We start from the raw sequence: 11,272 nt of genomic DNA, 5'->3' as shown, positions 1-11,272 counted from the left end.
GAGCCCCAAGAGGGCGTAATTATTATCCGATTTGGCTGAAATTTTGTACAACGGCTTCTCCCATGACTTCCAACTTACGTATTAAATATGGTCTGAATCGGTCTTTAGCCTGATACACACCTATTTAACTTCTTGAGCCCCTAAATGGCCCAATTCTTATTCGATTTGGCTGAAATATTACACTTAGACTTCTACTATGGTCTCCAGCATTCAATTCACATAACATAGCAATTCTTTTATTTTATCCTTTGTTTGTCTAAAAAGAGATACCAGGAAAGAACTCGACAAATGCGACCCATGGTGGAGGGTATATAAAATTCGGCACGGCCGAACTTAGCACGTTTTTACTTGTTATTTATTTCTTTGTATGGAATCAAAGTAGAGGTACTTTGCTCCACTACGGGCAAAATTGAACTTAGCACGCTTTTACTTGTTTTTATACCCACCACAGAAGGATCGGGGTATATTCATTTTGTCATTTCGTTTGCAACACATCGAAATATCCATTTCCGACCCTATAAATAAATATATTCTTGATCAGCGTAAAAATCGAAGACGATCTAGACATGTCCGTCCGTCTGTCTGTTGAAATCACGCTACAGTTTTTAGAAATAGAGATATTAAGCTGAAACATTGCACAGATTCTTTTTTTCATAAGCAGGTTAAGTTCGAAGATGGGCTATATCCGATATCTTATTTATATAGCTCCCATATAGACCGATCCGCCGATTTAAAGTCTTAGGCCCATAAAAGCCACATTTATTATCCGATTTTGCTGAAATTCGGGATAATGAGTTGTGATAGGGCCTTCGACATCCTTCTTCAATTTGGCCCAGATCTGTGCTGATTTAGGTGTCATATAGACCGATCCACCGATTTAAGGTCTTGGGCCCATGAAAGGGGCCTTTATTATCCAATTTTGTCAAAGTTTGGGACAGTGAGTTCTGTTAGGCCCATCGACGTTCTTCTTCATTTTAGCCCTTGATATACTTCTGCAATATGGCACAGATCGGTCCAGATTTGGATATAGCTGCCATATAGACCGATCTCTCGGTTTTAGGTTTTGGGGCCATAAAAGGCGCTTTTATTGTCCGATGTCGCCGAAATTTGAGACAGTGAGTTGTGTTAGGCTCTTCGACGTCCTTCTTCAATATGACCTAGATCGGTCCAGATTTGAATACAGCAGCCATATAGACCGATCTCTCGATTTAAGGTTTTGGACCCAAAAAAGGCGCATTTATTGTGTGATTTTGCCGAGATTTGGGACAGTGCGTTGTGTTAGTCTATTCGCATTTTTCTGCAACTTGGCGCAAATCGGTCCAGATTTGGATAAAGCTGCCATGTAGACCGATATCTCGATTTGAAGTCTGCGCTCCATTAAAGGTGCATTTATAATCCGATTTCACTGAAATTTATCGGTCTACATGGCAGCTATATTCAAATCTGGACCGATCTCTCGATTTAAGGTTTTGGACCCAAAAAAGGCGCATATATTGTATGATTTTGCCGAGATTTGGGACAGTGGACTGATCTCTCGATTTAAGGTTTTGGACCCAAAAAAGGCGCATTTATTGTATGATTTTGCCGAGATTTGGGACAGTGCGTTGTGTTAGTCTATTCACATTTTTCTGCAACTTGGCGCAAATCGGTCCAGATTTGGATATAGCTGCCATATAGACCGATATCTCGATTTGAAGTCTGGGCTCCATTAAAGGTGCATTTATAATCCGATTTCACTGAAATTTGACACAGTAACTTATGTTAGGATTTTCGACATTCGTGTCATATATGATTCAGATCGGTTTATTTTTAGATATAGCTACTAAAAGGACCAACATTTTGTTATACACAATTGAACAATGACTTGTACTTTTTAGTATTTGGTGCAAATCGGAACATATTTCGATATAGCTGCTATGGGACATAAGGTATGCATTTTTCACCGGATTATGACGAAAAGTGGTTTACATATATAACCGAGGTGGTGGGTATCCAAAGTTCGGCCCGGCCGAACTTAACGCCTTTTTATTTGTTTTATACAAACAAACAAACATTGCTTGTATGATAAAAGGTATCACTATGAGATTTTCTTACTTGTATTACTTATTCTTTAATAATCGTCAGTGTCAATATAAATACTATTTCAATAGAGACATTTATAAGTCAAATCATTGCTTTTGATTTGATATGTGATATTAATAATTTCCACACGATTTATAACTACACTTTCCGATAGCATTCACGCGAAAAGAAAAATCGTCCAAAGACGATTAATAAGCTGCTATCAACTTCAAGCATAAGAACTCAATGAAGGAGAACATCACTTGGTGTGGTAAACGCTATGCACTGAATAGAAAAAAAACACGAACTCAACAATAAGGTTTCGAATGATTGAATGTGTAACTCACAAACATGTTTTGAATGTGTGCGTGTGAAAGCAAATCTCTAGCACAATACATAAACATGTGCACCAGAAGAAAAGAAAAATGAAAACCGCTTTTTTAAAATGGCTTTAAATAACATCAACTGTGGAAAGTAAATGGAAATGAAGCCAAAAACTCTTTAGATGAATGGTATGGAATCCTATTAAAATTCTTCGTAAAGGATTTGTTGTGACACTTAAATATTATGATTGTGATTTGAGAACGGTGAAGATTTTATTGTATGTATTTTCCGATTGGTATACATTAAATGTCAGTTATAAAACATACTCAAGTACCAAGGATTTTTGGCAATTTTATTGAATACTAGCTGACCCGGGCCCGCTCCGCTGCGCCATCTTTTACTTTATATGGACCAAAAGTTTCCTTGGAATATTTATTTTCGACAATTAAAAATCTTTTAGTGAAATACCATGCTACGAAAATAGTATATCGCTTGACTAACACTTTAACAATATAAGTGCCTTTATCTGAATCCCATATGATCTTTATTGGTCTACGAATTTAAGTTTGGATGTAAGGTGTACTCCCAGATACTTGGCCCTGAAAAAATATCAGCATCGTGCTCTTCTCTCAAATGCCATTTATTTAAACCCCATACTACCATTGGCTTAATAGGAGTTTACAGGATGAGGCGTCCCCCAAACACATGGTCCCAAAATAGGTTGTCAAATTAGTTTTCTAATCTCAAATGCGTTTCATTTGAACCACATATTGAAATGGTCCAAAAATTGTTTCCCTTTGGGGGTGTTTTGGGAAATGGTCCTACATTTGGATATCAAATTCATATTCTACTCCCAAATACCTTTATTTGAGCCCCATATTGCAATGGTCACTAAAAAATTGCTGTGTATGGGGTTTTTTGGAAAATTCGTTTTCAAATCTCATTTAAACTCCTCATTGCAAAAGTCAACATATATGTCCGGTTTGGGGTATTGGCCCTAAAAACTATAAATATTTAGTTCCACTCTCTTTACGACCAAAATTGTCTTGGTGAGCAAATATGTCCTATTTGGGGGTTGTTATGGTAGTGGGACGTCCCCTAGACAGTTGGTCCCTAATGTTGATATCAGATCACGTGGTCTGCTCGGCAAACATAACCGGCTTGGGGGGTGTTTTGTGGGATGGGCGGCCCCTCAGTGAGTTGGCCTTAAAAATATATATCGGATTCGTGTTACACTTTAAAAACCCTCGTATTTGAGCCTCATATTGCAAAAGTCAGCAAATACTTCCTATTTGGGTGGTGTTGTGGGGGTGGTGTGGCCCCATAGACACTTTTCCCAAATATTGATTCGTGCTTTACTCCCAAAGACATTTCATTTGAGCCCCATATGGCTATGGTCGTAAATTTGGGGGATGTTTTTGGGGAGAGGCTGCCCCCCAAACACTTGGTCCCATATTTGGAAATCAGATTCTCATTCTACACTCAAATACCTTTTATTTAAGACCCATATTCCTATGGTCAGTAAATAAGTCCTGTTTGGGGGGGGTTTTGGGGAAGGGTGTCCACCCCCCAGAAACGTGATCTCACATTTGGATATCATATTCGTATTCTACTCGCAAATACCTTTCAGTTGAGGCCTATATTGCCATGATCGGTATATGTCCGATTTAGGGGTGTTTTGGGGGTTGGGTGGTGTTGTGGGGGTGGGGTGGCCCCATAGACACTTTTCCCAAATATTTATATCAGATTTGTACTTTACTCCCAATGACCTTTAATTTGAGCCCCATATTGCTATGGTCGTAAATGTGTCCCCTTTGGGAGAGGTTTTTGGGGAGAGGCGGCCCCCCAAACACTTGGTCTCATATTTGGATATCAGATTCTAATTATGCACTCAAATACCTTTTATTTAAGCCCCATATTCCCATGGTCGGTGAATAAGTCCTGTTTGTGGGGTGTTTTGGGGATGGGGTGGACCCCCAGAAACGTGGTCCCACATTTGGATATCATATTCGTATTTTACTCGCAAATACCTTTCCTTTGAGTCCCATATTGCCATGGTCGGTAAATATGTCCGATTTAGGGGTGTTTTGAGGGTTGGGGTGGTCCCCCTAGCACTTGGTTCGACAAATGGATATCAGATACGTTTTCTCATCCTAAATACCTTTCTTTTGAGTCCCATATTGCCGTGATTGGTGCAAATATATGTTTGGTAGGTTTTAGGGTGGGGCGGCCCCCCAAGGTACCCCATTCGAAATTTGGACACCAAATTTTATTTTTAGGGTACTATAGCACACAAAATTTTGCTTAAATCGCACCACCCTTCTCCGAGATCTGCCGTTTCTGAAAATTAGGGTAAGGGGGAGGGTCCGCCCCCCCTTCAGATATCAAAAAATATAGTACCCTATTTTCACCACGGGGTCATTATGCACCATCTGTGAAAATTTCAGTTCAAATTCGGTTCAGCCGTTTCTGAGTCTATAACGAACACACAAACATACAAACAAACAAACAAACAAACAAGCCTACAAACAAACCCAAAATGATTTTTATATATAAGATTTACTATATATTCTTGCCAAGCGAATTTGTTGATGTCGTTAGAGAAAGCCTTTTCAGTTTGCAGCAAATGTTTTAAATTTGATAGCAATGTAGCTGTACATAAACATTTTTTTTTTGTGTGGTTTCAAATCCGGGTATACTTATTTCGGAGTTGGTCGTTTTGAAAAATGTCACTTGATTCGTTTACAATTTCCTTAGCCGTTTCAAAATGAATAGACCTTCTCACAATGAATATATTAATTGAAGTCATACGGCCCCAAACACTACAAAAAGTGGTTGAAAATTGATCGGGAGTTTCAACGAGATCAGTAAAGAATAGATAAAAAATTTAATAAATTCATTCGAGTCGAGTTGGAGCGTATCCGCCATCATTAATTCTGCTAAAAATTTAAAAATATATACTCAGTTCATATCTGGATTACAATTAAATAATAAATTTTCTCATGAACTTTCAACTAATGAACAGGGAATACTACTTTTATATCAATGAGTGTATTCCGATTAAAGTTGAAGTTCAGCCTTTTTTATGCCGAGTCCGAACGGCGTGCCTCATAGCGACACCACTTGGTAGATAAGGCTTAACATGGCCGTATACCTCACAAATGTTGCCAGCAATAGTAAGAGAATAACTATCGCTGTAAATTTTTTCGATGTTCACGCCGGGATTTGAACTCAGGCGTTCGGCGTCATGGGCGGACATGCTAACCTATGCGCCACGGTGGCTTCCATATCTGGATTAGTTAGAATATATCAAATCGGGTAATGAATGATTCATCCAGGGTCTCAAGAAGGCAAATCGGGGAATTCGTTTTTATGGGAAGTATTCTAAGAAACACTTACGTGAAGTAAAAGAGGTTACTCCAGTTAGCAAATATCCACTAATTCGGATACAAAATGAGGCGTCTATATAGCGATTTATAGAGTCTATATAAATTTATGAACCTATCAGACCGGTTGTTGTTATAGGTGAGCAAGCTCGTTCCATTGTTTATTTAAAGGCGCCAATAATTCGCCTTGACATATCGAACATCACAGGCACTCAGTATTAATGCAGGACCCGGTGCCGAACGACTTCGCACTGAGACTCTCCACTCGATATCGCTGATTGTCCACGATTGCCGTTGCAGCTACCCCGTATGGAGCATTCCACGATCCGCAACCTGTGGACATGCCCGGTAGCTCGCAGCCAAGTTTCTCGTGACAGCAATAAACGCTACGTAAATTGGAGCTCAATGTTCCTGTGGTGCTCACAGGTATCACGTGCCAGGATCAAATCGGTATTTTGTAATGGTGTTGAAAGACCCATACGTACTTCAAATATCAAACTTCGGCCATAATGCGCTGAAGGAGAATCGATTTATATGGAGGTTATATCTTAAACAAGCAAAATGACATTAAGTTCTGCCAGGCCGAACTTTGGAGACCTACCACCTCGGGAATATATGTAAACCCCTTTCGTCACAACCCGGTGAAAATTGGATTACTCAAGCACCCAAACTCGGCACGGACAATGAGTGATCTAATAAATATAAGTCACTGTTTAATTTTGTAGAACAAAATATTGGTCTCTTTAATCTGAACCATATTAAAGTCGGATATGGGAGGCTCTAAACAACTCACTGTAATAAATAAAGCTTTTATGGGCTTCAGACCACTTATCGGCAGATCGGTCTATATGGCAGCTGTGTCTAAATAAAGTCCGATCTGAATGATATTTAGGTCGGATGTTGGGAGACCTTAACATACTCAATGTTTGAAATCTCAGCGAAATCGGGTAATAAATAAAGCTTTTATGGGCTTCAGACTCCCTGTCGGCAGATCGGTCTATATGACAGCTATATCTAAATATAGTCCGATCAGAACGATATTTAGGTCGGATGTTGGGAGACCTTAACCTATTCACTGTTTGAAATCTCAGCGAAATCGGGTAATAAATAAGGCTTTTATGGGCTTCAGACCCTTTATCGGCAGATCGGTATATATGGCAGCTATATAAAAATATAGTCCAATATTTACCATATTTGGGTCAGATGTCGAGAACCTTAAACTACTCACTAGTTCCAATTTCTGCGAAATCGGCTTAAAAATAAAGCATTTATGGGCACTATACCCTTTATCGGCAAATCGGTCAATATAGCAGCTATATCCAAATATGGTCCGATTTGGCCAGCTCAAAAACGTCACTGCGTGCATCAAAAAGACGTATCTGTGCCAAATTTTAGCTCAATATCTCAATTTTTGAAGGCTGTAGAGTGATTACAACTGACACACAGTCATCGTTAAATCGTCTTAGAATTTGACGACGATCTGAAATATACATACTTTGTAGGGTCGGAAATTGATATTTCGATATGTTGCAAACGGAATGACTAAATGAATATACCCCCTATCCCACGGCGGTGCGTATAAATAGAATGTTATTCATGATGAAGCTCAAGCGCAATGGTGTGATTGCAATTAATTTATGTCGAAAATTACAACCGGCTATTGCTGGCGAAGTTATAGACCTCAGTGTAAACAAAATGGTTGTGTATCGCACCATGTATTGATAATATGAAACTGGTAGCTTTGCCAAACGCTATGATGGTGGTCCAAAAAAACTGAAACAACAGGTGAAATGATTCATCGAGCGAAGGCTCGAACTCAGCCACGCGGTAGTGGCAAAACAAATGACTAACGATCTGAAAATATCCCGTGAAAGGCTGCACCGTGACAAATTCGATTTGCCAGTACCCTCGTCTACTTATATATATATATATACTACCATGGTCGCTCTATTTGTGAGCTGTGATCGATGAGTGTGATGAACATCACTAAGAGGGTTGCCTTTATATGTCGAGATTAGAGAACACAAACACTAATATTAATCAGTAAGGAAAGGCTAAAGTCGGGCGGTGCCGACTATATAATACCCTACACCACCTAGTGCATGTAGTACTTTTTATATCTAGAACTTATCTCGAAATCTAGTCAGACTTTAATTTGGATACCAATTGAAATAGCAATTTAGAACCTTGTAAGATTTTTCTACTATAGAACAAAAGATTTGGATTTCCACATCTTTAAAAGGCCATATCGGATAAAAGATTACATGGGAGTTATATCGAAACCTGTGCCAATTTTAATGACACATACTGGGACGTCAAATAGGGCATCTCACGCCCTATATTGTAGAGATGTGACCAAAATTGTGATTTTTACTGCCTTAAAGGTCCATATCCATATTGGAGGCCACCGTAGCGCATAGTTTAGCATGTCCACCTATGACGCTGACCGCCTGGGTTCGAATCCTGGCGAGACCATCTGAAAAAAAATGTTCTGCGGTGGTTTTCCCCTCCTAATGCTGGCAACATTTGTGAGGTACTTTGCCATGTCCATATAAAACTTCTCTCCAAAGAGGTGTCGCACTGCGGCACGCCGTTTGAATCGGAATCGGACTGCACTCATGGATATGTGAGAAGTTTGCCCCTGTTCCTTAGTGGAATGTTCATGGGCAAAATTTGCAATTTGCAAAAGTCCATATCGGATGAAATATACACATTGGAGCTATATCTAAATTAGGACTGATTTTAACGAAATTTTGCGCACGTATTAGAACGTCAATTTAAACTTCTCATGTAAAATCGGGCGAAAATTATGGATTCTACAGCCGTAAAAGGCCATATCGGACGAAAGATATATATGGTAGCTATATCTAAATCTAAACCGATTTTTATGAAATTTTCCAGATATATTAAGTGCAGTAACAAAATAGTCCGTGCCAAATTTTGTGCAGATCGGTTGAAAATTTTAGTTACTACGACCATTTAAGTGCAAATCGGCGATACATATATATGGGAGCTATATCTAACTCTGTACCGATTTTTATGAAATTTTTCACACATATAGAAACGTCAAATAAAACACCCCACGCAAAATTTTGTAAAGATCGGTAAAAAGATTATGGCTTCTACAGCCTTAAAAGGCCATATCGGATGAAAGATATATATGGGAGCTTTATCTAAATATAAACCGATTTTCATGAAATTTTCCACACAAACTAGGACGTCAAATAAAACACCTCGTGCAAAATATTTTAAAAATCGGACTAAAACTTTGTCTTCTACAGTCATAAAAGGCCATATCGGATGAAAGATATATATGGGAGCTATCTAAATCTGAACCGATTTTTATGAAATATGTAGACCTCAATTAAAATACCCAATGCCAAATTTTGAGAAGATCGGACGAAAATAGTCCTTGGGCCAAAAAAGGGACATGTGCAAAATTTCGTGACAATCGGATACAGAATACATGGACCCACATACGGACATGGCTAAATCGAATCAGAAAGTGATTCTGGGTCGATCCGTATACTTTATCAATGGGTCTAGCTCTTCTCCTTCTTAGCGTTGCAAACAAATGCACAATTCTAAATATAATTCCCAGTACCACAGTAGTGGTGTAGGGTATAATCATCGAAAAATCGCTTTATTGCTTTTCAAAATATTCCCCATTAGGATCTATATACTTTTGCATGCGTTTGAACCAATTGTCGAAGCACTTTCACCACTGATTGAGTTATCTCCAAAACATGCATTCTGAACTTATCAACCACTTTTTCAGATTCGAATAACGTTGACCTCTCACTTTATTTTTTACGTACGGGTATTAAAAGAAGTCATTCGGTGCCAAGTCAGGACTATACTGCGGATGACTCATCAAATCGATGTTTTGAGTGCTCAAAAACGCAGTTGTTTGAGCCGATGTGTGGGTTCATACGCGTAAATCAACGATTCATCACCTGTCACGGTATCATAGACGTGTTTCGAAGCACCGCGATCCTATTTTTGGAACTTTCTTTCGACCAATCGACACCAGCGTTTTTTTTTTTTTTTGAGCGATTGACAAACTGTGTGGGATTCAACGCGAACAATTGTTTTTGACGGTCAAATGTTTATGCAATATTGAATGTATGCTGGTCCCACTAATGCCTATGGTTGTCTCAGTCTCACGATCTTCCAATATCAGTTGGCGAACAGCATCAACGATTTCTGGAACAATAACTGATTTTGGACGACCGTCACCGAATTTTGTTAAGGTAAAGGAATATTTTGGGCGAGATTAATCTTTTAGATTACTGTAAACAACACAAATAGCTCTCGTATGTCAAAACGTTCTGAGAACCTATTACCTCGAAATATCAAGCTGTAAATTGGCAGATTGCAACACAAGGGTTGTCCAATTACGAAATATAAAAGACAACCCTTGTATAGAGCAAATTTGAATGGATTACGAAACTAAGATAACTTCCACACATTTTTATGCCCACCACCGAAGGATGGGGTTATATTCAAACATCAAAATATCCATTTGCGACCCTATAAAGTGTATATATTTTCTTGATCGTCCTAAAAATCTAAGACGATCTTGACATGTCCGTCTGTCTGTCTGTCCGGCTGTCTGTTGAAATCATGCTACAGTCTTCAGAAATTTAGATATTGAGCTGAAACTTTGCACAGTTTTCTTTTTGGACATAGGCATGTTAAGTTCGGAGATTGGCTATATCGGACCATGTCTTGATATAGCCCCATATACACCGATCTGCCGATTTAAGTTCTTAGGCCCATTAAAGCCACATTTATTTGACACAGTGAATTGCGTTAGGCCTCTCGACATCCCAGTTCACGACAGATGGGTCCACATTTGGGTGTAGTTGCCATATAGACCGATCTTTTGATATAAGGCTTTAAGACCATAAAAGGTGAGTTTATTAACCGATTTCGCTGAAATTTGAGACAGTGAGTTGTGTTAGAGCACTCGACATAACAGTTTAATACTGCCCAGATCGGTTCAGATTTGGACGTAGCTGCCACATACATATACCGATCTCCCATAAAATATGCATTTGTTAAACAATTAATGTGGTACAAATGAGTTGTGTTATACTCTTTCATAGCCTTCCAGAATATGGGTTCAAAATTGATGAATTTTTTACCGTATTATGACAAAATGTGGTTAATATTTACATTCGAGCTGGTGGGTATCCAAAGTTCGGCCCGGTAGAACTTAATGCCTTTTTACTTTTGTCATTGGAATCAATTTAAAATATTTTCACCCAAATAAAATTGTCCTTTGAATTGGATACACTTCGTGTCAGCTACCCAGTCATGTTACTATTGAATTTCAGCCCTAAGTTTTTTATATGAGCCATAACTTCCAGTCTTTTATTGGTAAAAACAACAACAGTGTGGTCACACATGCAACTTGACGTCCTTCTCTTACTAACTACTCGCTTGGACTTCAAAATATTAAAGCACAAATCAGCCTTTGTCCACATATTAAAACT

Source organism: Stomoxys calcitrans, chromosome 1, assembly GCF_963082655.1.
Source record: "Stomoxys calcitrans chromosome 1, idStoCalc2.1, whole genome shotgun sequence".
In the NCBI taxonomy this organism is placed as follows: domain Eukaryota; kingdom Metazoa; phylum Arthropoda; class Insecta; order Diptera; family Muscidae; genus Stomoxys; species Stomoxys calcitrans.
This window is presented reverse-complemented; position numbering follows the sequence as displayed.